General features: G+C 38.7%; 1 long non-coding RNA gene across 2 annotated transcripts; it reads left to right on the forward strand.

Annotated features, from left to right (window-relative positions):
• Positions 1–2,670: 2,670 nt before the first annotated feature.
• LOC134466413 (uncharacterized) lies at positions 2,671–7,553 on the forward strand. Of its 2 annotated transcripts, none has more exons than XR_010038295.1 (7): positions 2,671–2,761; positions 4,013–4,109; positions 4,249–4,306; positions 4,502–4,588; positions 4,845–4,891; positions 5,178–5,236; positions 6,689–7,553. It is a non-coding gene; the product is annotated as an uncharacterized LOC134466413 (long non-coding RNA). The 2 variants fall into 2 exon arrangements; XR_010038294.1 differs by lacking the exon at positions 2,671–2,761 and adding an exon at positions 2,814–2,900.
• Positions 7,554–9,011: the final 1,458 nt, after the last annotated feature.

Consider the following 9,011-nt stretch of genomic DNA (forward strand, 5'->3'; position numbering starts at 1 on the left):
CTGGGCCAAGAGACTAGTCTCTCGGCCCAAGGGCACGAGACTGTATGAAGCTATCGGAGGGAGGTTTACCAACGTTCCACGCCAACACTGTGCTAGTTAGCCTCCGTTACATATGCCTGAGTAGTGTAATTGGCAATGGGATATTTCAGATCTTGGCTTCAATGTGATAGTAAACATCTCTCCTGTCTCAATGCAATGAGCAAAATACAATGATAATATCACAAAGTAAATATGTCTAGATATATACAGTACCGTAGGCTAGTATGCACTCTGGATCGATTAAAAGGTAACATTTTGTATGAAGTGCTTTGGGCTATCATGTATGCTTTGTATCTCTTAATCAAACATGAGGACTGTAAGTGACTGTAAAATAGTCAGTTGCCATCCATTTTGAGATGAGACTCAATCAACATCTATCTAAATGAGCGCCCTGACCCATTTTCCTTATCCTTTCATCTGCAATATGATTTGTGTTGTCCCAAACTGGGTAAATACATTATACACCACTTATTTATATTTACATAGATCCTCAAATTCCCCAACTTGGTGGGCTATAGCCTAAGCATGCTACGCTTTGCTTCACAGGCTTCGATGGAAAATGTGGTTTGCTCCCTTTGTCACCTGTCCTGGTAAGCAGCTGATTTGTTTGCTTTTCATTGGCATAGAGCCTAGTGTCTCAATAGATCTTTTCTATTTGTAAAACACTGGATCGAAGGTGGCTGTGCCTGGAGGTAGAGAGCTTGGGGTCAACTGTCATGCACCCCTCGCCTGATTATCATCGAGGTTCAAATCTCTTCGAGACTTGGTCTGACCAAGAGCATAACAATTAACATTTCCAAAATGGTATGGTTGACCTGCCTCCCTTGGTTTGCTTATGGTTGTTTGCTTCCCAGCAAAGTGAAAGGAGGTCCAGTATTTTCAGGGAACTCAGGAAGTAAGCTTACTTGCATTGCTCTAGACCTGACTAGTTGCAATGCTGAAGTTGTTGCGTCACTAGGAGGGTGCGGCCTGGCTAATGCATCCCTGCCTTTTCCTTTTAAAAGGGGGCCTTTTGAAGCATTTATTTCATATTCACAGGTTTATATGTTTTTTTTTTTTAATTTTGGGTTTCTTGGAATAACTTAGAATAACTGTTTTCATCCAAAAAGACCCTAATGTATTTTTATTTTATGCAATTTTATGACAGAAATGTGAAAGTGTTTTTAATTTCTCATTTCTCCTTTTAGGGTTCCGAAAGTAAAGGAAATTAAATGAAGATAACCGAATAGAATGGCTGTAGGTCTATCTTGTGTTGATAAGACTGTGTGTTGCATCATGCTAAATGTATCCTTTTTAAAATAGGCCTAAATGTTTATTTTAGGCCTAAATATAGGTTCCAATGTTTTTTTCCAGCTGGATGTCACAGTGAATCAGACCAACACTGACCCCTGCTGGTTAAAAGGTGCTGGTGTTATTTCATATCTGCATCCAAAACTGTCCATTATGATTGTGAAATGATTGCCATAAAATGGCAAAACTGTTGCTCAAATCACCAGTGTAAATTCACAACTCACACGTAACAAATTAAACTTTTCATAAAATGGAGAGTATCAGGGATGACAGTAACCAGGCATGGCACTAGCCTACTAAACGTGATGGGCCCTGAAAGGTCTTATGATGGGCTTAGACCTACTTTTATTACAATATACATTACAATGCATTTGGCAGACACTTTTTAACCAAAGCGACTTACGATTGAGGACATAATCATAGCCCACTAGCATCACTAGCACAAAGTGCACAGGATACAGAACAAGTGCAGATGCTAAGTGGGGTTCATTTTTGTAGTGCAGATGGTGTGCCTATGCACTATTTGCCGAAAATACTCAACTACATCATGACAACATTGCTATGACACAGAGAGCCTTAAGTAACAGATTAAGACATGGCCATTACACTTTTGGTGACAGTAAGGTTATTAGATAAGCTCTGTGCCAAGGGGTTAAATAGCCTACATTAGGCTTAAAGGGTTAAGTGAAGTCGCCTACACACCTGCAGGTCATGCCATAGAGTCTGGCCCAAGACTGGGGCAGTTTAAGCATTAGTGTAGTTGATAGTTATGAAAGAGGAGAATCTTTAGATTACTTGCTTCTTGAAGGTTGTGAAAGATGTGCCTACTTAATAGCTGCCTGTCCCCTATGTCAGTGTAGGCCAAGAATTGTCCTAACCCGGCAACACCCATGACCAGACACATGCTGCATACTGACACCAGAAAACATGATCAACGGGCGTCAACCACAAACTGCACTCTGCGACAACCCTGTTCCTTTTCTTTCCACCAACATCAATCCAAAATTACCATCGTAACGATGCTATTGCATGCTATTGTTTTTTGCCCGGTAGAGCACAAGATGATGGCCCTTGGGCCCACTGAGCCCTGGTCCGTCAGGGAAAAACTGTGCCTTGCCTCATCTGTCATGAGGAGCGGCGACCAAAACTGGTAAGATGGCAACAAGAAGAGTGTTTTTAGAATATGTAGAGCTAGTGTAATGCATTTGTCCCACACTCTTGAAAATGCTGGGTTATTTTTGTAACCCAAACGCTGGGTTAGGTACGGGTTGGGTAGTTTTAACCCATAATGTTAACCCAACCAGTAACCCATTTCATTGGGTTACGAGACTGCTCTGATGTCAGTGAATGATTGTTTCAAATTTCAACTGACAATATGGGCCACGCTGCAGAAAATGCTCAAGAAGTCGGTGAAATTAAATTCCTATGTAAGGTAAGTTGATTGTTTCAGTCCCATCATGTCATTTTTTTCACAATTTCAATACGTAATTGACAGGGGAGAGCAAAACCGTTGTATTGTTTATGGTTGCTATAGTGATTTGAAATGACTTCGCATACTACACACAGTTATGGTAGGTCCCACTGCCACTTCACAGCTATGTTCAGTTCGTTGGGAGCTTAGTTTCTTGTTAGAAATTGACTATTATAAATGTAACTTCGTTTTTAAGTGTATAACATGTCCCGTTCGAGTTACATCAGTGGCATCTGAAGTTAACACCAGCAGTCTGGTTTACTAATGCCGTTAGCATTATGCTAACGGTTAGCGTTATGCTAACGGGTTAACAACAAGAATCATGGTTTGTTTGCAAGTTTGGTGCAAAATGTCTGCTTCATTGGGTGCTTGGTTTACTGTAGAAACGAACTCTGTTTCATTATGAATTCGTTTTGATGTAAGTTTAGCCATAACCTTTACAGTTAATATCACACTGTATGGCATCTAACACCAGAGGGAAAAAACTAGCTACTTTTCTCTGCTTTAAAATGCCGCTAGCATACATGCTAACGTGCTAGCAACAAATGTTACTTTGTTGAGGCTAGAGTTGTTTAGATATACATTAATGATACACCCATGTTGCCCTTTTCACGTTCATGTAAAAGGGGGTTGTCAAGGAAGCATGTTTTGAACTTGTGTGTGTGTGTGTGTGTGTGTGTGTGTGTGTGTGCTGTTTTAGCTTTTGTCCTATGTTCCCTGCTGCTTCCAAGTAGACTGGCAAAGCACAGGTTGTTATTGCACCTGACAGGTTAGGTTTAGGGATGGTCAGGGCCAATGATACAGTTAGTCTCAGTTAGTAAGGTCAGGGCACAAATTTACAACTCAGAAACATTGCATTTCTGACAGGTTAGGTTTAGGGATGGTTTTTGTAAGGGCACAATTTCAAAACTCGGAAACATATAATGCGGGGAACATAGAACCCTTTTTTAGAAAAAAGGGTCCTATGTTCCCCATTACCATACAAAGACAGGGGAACATAAGACCCGGTGAACATAGGACCCGGGGAACATAGGTACGCTCCCATTATTGTGTGTACATCTCTAAGATAAATCAAAAGATAGAAATGAGGTAGGCTACTGGGTGGATTTAAGTTTAAGAGTTGTATGTGTGTTTCAAATGTCAGTCTGTTTCACACTGTTTATCAAAGATGAATAGCCTAATGTTTATGTTGTGTTATATTTTGCTTTGCAGTTGAGAAGATAGCCAGGGAGCCTGTTGCTGGGTGGAGCTGTCTTGTTACTGTACGCGACCATGTCTGAAAATAAGTGGAACTAGTCGGTTTCTGAAGGTGAGCAAACTTGAATTGAATGAATTTACACAAAATGTAGCTTATGTATTTTTAAATGTCAAAAATCTATTTGTTTAAGTTTCATATTTTATCCTGAGACCCATAGTGTTTATGTTGTGTGTTATTCTCTCTTTCGCAGCAAAGAAGATGGCCAGGACTCCTTGCTGATAGATGGGAGCCAGATAGAGTTGGTAGAGGTGAGTAAAATGTTACAAATCTACACAACATGAATGTGTCAAAGGAGTCCTTGTTGCTAAACTGCATAGAGATGCTTGAGTTGAGTGAAGTTTTATGAATCTACACACATTTGTTGTCAAAGATCTAGCAGTACATATTTCTCACATGGGTAATCAGCATAGTCATGTTATGCTGTGCATTATTCTGTTTTACAGCTACCCAGTTCTACTCTCTACTCTACCCAAGACAGTTGCTGTTGGATGGAAACTGTCTGGTTTCAGTACATACCTAAATATGCTGAGGTGAGCAGATTTTGATAAATCTACACAAAATGTACAGTATTGCTCATAAAAATAGCAGTGTAAGAGTACCATGCATTGCAGGCCTGTTGGGTCTGTTGGCTTTCTATACCTTTACTATGGCCTCCCGAAACGTCCTTGTAATTTTATTGAGCACTACTGGATATATCTTGTTTCAAATACCAAAAAAAAAATCGTCTGAATTGCATGTTGTTAATCAGGGATGGATATTAGTCATCTTTTTGTTGTGTGTACGCAGCCAGGCACGCCTTACTGCTGGATAGGAGCTGTCTTAAGTTGCTAGAGGTGAGTTGAATATCAAATCTACACAAGATGCATGTCAATGACATAAAATGGCGTGTATCTCCCACTGTTAATTAGAAATTCTTTCTGTTGTATTTCCAGCTGTTCTCTGATATGAGTCTGGCAGTGCAAATGTTAGCTCCAAGCTAGCAATTATACTTATCCTATAAATTCTTGTTGTATATAAATATGTTTCCATAATGTTAGTTTGATTGCCACCGTCTCCCATAAAGACATGCTGACTGAGGAGGATGTTGATTTTTTTGTTGTTGTGTGTTTATCTCCGCAGCTGAGGAGACAGCCGGGCACTCCTTGCTGCTGGATGGGAACCGTCTACATTTGCTAGAGGTGAGTAAGATATTGTAAATGTATGCAAAACATACTGGCCCTCATTTATCAAGCCATCGGAGAAACCAGCGCAAATATGAGCACAATATGTGTACAGTACGCACGGCAGGGATGGGCAGTATTGCTATTACATCTATTTGAAATACATTTTGAAATACAAAATACTATTTTGTATTTTTATTTCATATAAGTGAATTACATGTATTTGTATTTTGATCAAAATACTTTCCTCCAGTATTTTGTGTATTTCACAAAACTACAAAGACAAATACAAATACTTAGTTCTAAAGAATGTTATTACACAATATGAACACAAGATGGTGCTGTAGGTTAAAAAGTATATGAATGCCCCTAGCTGAATTGGAGGCACATGCTTGGATTTCTTAAGCCTTGACTGCACAGGAAGTTCAATTTGGTTCAAGGTGATTGGCTAATCATTTAATTCATTCCTCAATGAGGTGTTAATGTTTTCCTCATGTCATTCAAACTTGCTTTCAGTTTGCCATTGAGGGCCTTTTGTGTAGAATTGAGATATTACCCGTGCATACTGTTTTAAATCTAGCTGTATAAAGTCCGTTCCAATATGCAACCTTGCTTCCTCCACTTGTGCTTGTGGCCTCGTACCAAGAAGTAATATGTTGGGATGACATCACTGACAACAGCATTATATTTAAATATCTCATAAAAGCTCAATTGTAAAGTCTTTGTCTCCTTTGCAATTGGAATGGTAAATGAAAAACAGTCCCCTAAAAGTTGTTGTGGCTAGGCTGACAGCTGGGAAATTGTTTTCTCCACGGAGGATGGGCCAGGAGGCGGGGCGAGGCCACAAGCACAAGTGGAGGAAGCAAGGTCGCATATTGGAATGCACCCATAGAGCCAACAGTTGCAATACCCACTCTGGCCACCATGCTATAGGGCGCGCAGTTTCAATGAGCAGTATAGTTGCAATACCTACTCTGGCCACCATCCTATAGTGCACTTTTTTTTTAAATTGCTATTCTTATGGCACTGACATGTTAATTCAGACAAATTAATTCAAGAGTGAAGGGTGACCAGTTGAGAGATGTTCTCATTTGCAGGCCTCATAAACCGGCCTCATCGCCAACGTTGGAATGCGAAGCTGTTTGAAAAATTAGTTATGATGACAGCCTACAGTATATCTCCCTTATATAGTATTATTCAACTTTTTGGTCTTGTGTTTTCCCCACTGGGATGATTAGCGCCATGCATTCTTACTTGGCCTACAGCAGGGCCTCTTTCTTTCTTGTTTTAGCTTTTGTTTGTTTTCTAATCATCATTTATATCTCAGAATTAATTTAAAAATAAATGAATAAGTAAATAAAAAATAATAATAAAACAAAAAATAGGAATTAAATGGCTTTTATCTCATTTTGGAAAAGAGATCTTCATGTGTATTTCAATGAACTAACAGCTGAAATTTCTTCGTTTTAGTGTTCCTCTGGCTGCAGTCTTCTCTCATAAGAATGAGGGGGATGATGATCCCTGCCCTGACTCTCCACACAGCCAGGGAGAGCGCGAGTAACGTGTGCACGCACACGAGCACGCACACACACACACACACACACACACTACTGGATGTCTTTCTGGATGTCAGTGTTGTTATAATTAATTATGTGTGTGTCTTTAGTAAAAAATAAAAAATAATAATTATAGTGTTAAAAAATATTAGATGAGATCCATCCCACCCCCTAGTCACCGAATCCTACCCCTCCCCTCGAAAATATTAATTTACTACTTATTCATGAAAACATAATTTTTGGCATTTCGCAGCACTGTTTCAATGAATAGAGTAGCTGTAATACCTACATTGGACACAATCTTACACACTGCACCTTTTTAAAATCCCTTGCGCATAGAAGCAGTAAACTTTTAAGTAAGTCCAATTCAAAGGAGTTATCCGTACTGCATATTATAGTATGGTGTGTTGTATTATCTTTTTATTGCCAGTATTTCATTGTAATCTTTTTGGCTGCTACCGTAGGTTTTTTATTTTATTTTTATTATTTATTTATTTATTTATTTATTTTATTTTATTTAACGCCTGAAGGCAAGACAAATAGTCTTTGGTGCAGGAAAGGTTTCTTAATGTTTATGGCCATTTCAGTTAGAAGCCAAGTGTTTTGCTTATTTCTGTGTTAATGTTTTTTTTTTTTGCCCTTAATACCTACTGGGATCGTGGTTGTTAATTGAATGCTTGATTAATTTTTGTTTTTTAGAATATTAAATAAACTGACTTTCTACTTTATAAGCTGTATTTGTGTAGTATTTGCATTATGCCATTATTAATTAACATTACATAAAGACATTAAATGAATACAATAACTTGGGTAAATCATTTTTTTACTGCCACTGTTTTCCCATTATATTGTTTTTTTTACAAAATAGTAATTTATTAATTTAGCATTGCTTTAGCACAGATGATGGGAAACCATGGCAGTAAGAGTTTTGGTTTACCAAAGATTTTACTTAACTTTTATAACCCAAACATTGGGTAGATTTAATCAATTTTAACCCAACATTTCATAACCCAACATGACCCAATATGTTGGGTTAAAATGTGTAACCCAGCATGTTAGGTTATTCCAACCCATGCTGGGATAGTGTCATTTTCAACCTTGCGTTGGGTTATTTTTGGGTTATTTTTAACCCAGCATTTTTTAGAGTGCAGCTGTCCTTAAAGTAGAGTAGATCTATATGTGCACACAAGTTCATACTCAATGGATGTGGACACCTGTCTATAGCGTAAAGAGGCAGTATACAGACCCATATCATATTTGTACACTTAGGGTCTACAGTTCTCTGTCAGTGGGAGGTGTAGGCTATATGACTGGACATATACTACACTCCCAATGCACACAATGTTCCTAAATCTTACAGTAATGTGTGTTATTGTAAATAGTGTCCCTTCTCTGATTCTATACCTTACTGAGTCGCTTGCCAGGTTAAGGTATCGTTTTTGTGATGTTAGGGCTACACTCACTAGGCCTAGCCTACATATCAGCCCACGCCGGAGGCAACGCTCTCAGAAATCCATAAACCTTTTCTGGCAGGTGGTTGAAGCTGAGTGGAATACACGAGAGACTAGTGAGAGCCAGACAAGGTGTTGGGGTTGCTTTCACCAAATTTCTCAATAGCCTACAACAAAACCTTCGCGTCATACAGTAAATGTGCACTGTGTACGATGGTGGCCAGAGTAGCTATTGCAAACTATGCTGCTCTTTGAAACTGCTGTAGCAAAATTTGATATTTTCATGAATATTTACTGAATAATAAACTAAATTATTCAAATGTACATAGGCCTATGACCAAAGTAGGCCTACAAGTTTTGCAGCAAAAATGTTTCTTTCAATTGTTTAAAATGTTTGGGTTTTTTTGTGTTATTTCTGGAAATTGAAAATGGCCGACATGGAGAAGACCCACCTTTTCATGCATGAAAAATGCAATTTTCCCATACATTATGAGTAGGCCTACTCAGAATTTGATGATGGTGGTAAAGGGTTATTCATGAAAAAGGTAGCCTAGCATTTGTGAATGAGCAACATGGATTCTGGAAACAAACTGATTAAAATATTGCTCAGTGCACCTTTAAGATGTCTGGATATTTAAAAAAAATAAAATAAAAAATAAAGAAACGCACGTGAATCATCCACTGGCAGTACCGAGGCTACTACATACTTGGCTGTTCTTGTGGTGTGGGAGTGGTTTGAAATACCAGGAGTTGGGCAAACTTTTACGCCATTGGCTGCACTTGTGT

Source organism: Engraulis encrasicolus, chromosome 16 (assembly GCF_034702125.1).
Source record: "Engraulis encrasicolus isolate BLACKSEA-1 chromosome 16, IST_EnEncr_1.0, whole genome shotgun sequence".
Taxonomy (NCBI): domain Eukaryota; kingdom Metazoa; phylum Chordata; class Actinopteri; order Clupeiformes; family Engraulidae; genus Engraulis; species Engraulis encrasicolus.